A 1,353-nucleotide genomic window follows, 5' to 3' on the forward strand; every position below is an offset into this window, starting at 1 on the left:
CTGTTGGTTTTTCTTGTTTTATTTTTTTTTTTCCTCGCCCCCCTCCTCCGTGTGAGCATCGGGGGGGGGGTGGTGGGAATAAAAAGGGGGGGGAAATATGAGTGGTGAATGTTATTTCAGATTTCTATGGGCGCTTTTCTTTTCTGGGAACAAAGAGCAACTCCTATTAAAGAGCTACTCGAAGACTTGTACATATTTCTACTGCTGTGTAGCACTTTTAATAAAACATCTGTTCTTGCTTCTGCTGATGAGTTTACATAATTGTTTGCAGACCAATTTAACCAGAAAGCGCCCCACATATTCCCTCGCCGTGTTTTCGTGGGGGGGGGGGGAGAAAAAATAGAAATACCTTTTGGGCAGTGACACATCTTTGATGAAATACTTTCGAGAAATCCCCAAACTGCGAGAAAATGTCAGTGGTGGATCCGAAAAAAAAAATAAAACCCACCCGCCCAGTGCACTCCAAACGTGGGGCTGAGGAATCGCGAGGAGTAAAACACTTTAATGACGCCTCAGTTGGGTTTGCGGGAGCTTTTGGGGTGGTTCTGCTGTGGGTTTTTTTCACCCCCTCCTCCTTCTCTCCCCTTTTCTCCCCAGAAACCTGGATTTTAGCGTGGGGAGAGGATTCTATTTTAAGTTTCTTTACGGCAGCTGGTTTCTGTTCACTATAAATCGACCAGACTTTTAAGACTTGCCCTCTGTTTAGAGAAGTAATAAAACACTTAACTTTCTCGACTCCCAGTCACACGGTTATCACACAGGTCTCGATACAACAGCCCCGAGCACCTATACAAAAAAAAAAAAAAGGGAAGGGGGGAGAAAGAAAAAGAAAAAGGAAGAAGAGGGAAGAAACAACAACAACAACAACAGAAAACCCCAACAAAAATAATAACAAAAATAATAACAAGGAGAATAAAAAGGAGAATAAAAAGGAGAATAACCAGGAGGATAAAAAGGAGAATAACAAGGAGAGTAACAAGGAGAATAACAAAAAATAATAACAACAAAAACAAAAATAACCAATAAAAGGAAAAATAACCCCCCCGGAAGAAGCCCTTGGAGAAACTCCTCCAAACTTTGGCAAGGTTGGCGGGGTGTAAATGCCCTTCCAGAGGTGCAGCTCCCCCCGTCAATCTGCCCTAGCAAAGGTCCAACCCAGCCAGCTGTAGCTACTTTTAATTTACTCGCCAAATTACAGCGGGCCGTGAGCAATTCATAAGGCAGAGACAACACGCCAATAACTGCAGAGCCCTCATCCATCCATCCCTCCATCCCTCCATCCATCCCTCCATCCATCCATCCTTCCACCCTTCCACCCTCCTCTCCCTCCAGCCACTTGCTGGCCCCTTTTTT

This window comes from Lepidothrix coronata, unplaced genomic scaffold (genome assembly GCF_001604755.1).
Source record: "Lepidothrix coronata isolate B3197 unplaced genomic scaffold, Lepidothrix_coronata-1.0 Scaffold358, whole genome shotgun sequence".
Taxonomy (NCBI): Eukaryota; Metazoa; Chordata; class Aves; order Passeriformes; family Pipridae; genus Lepidothrix; species Lepidothrix coronata.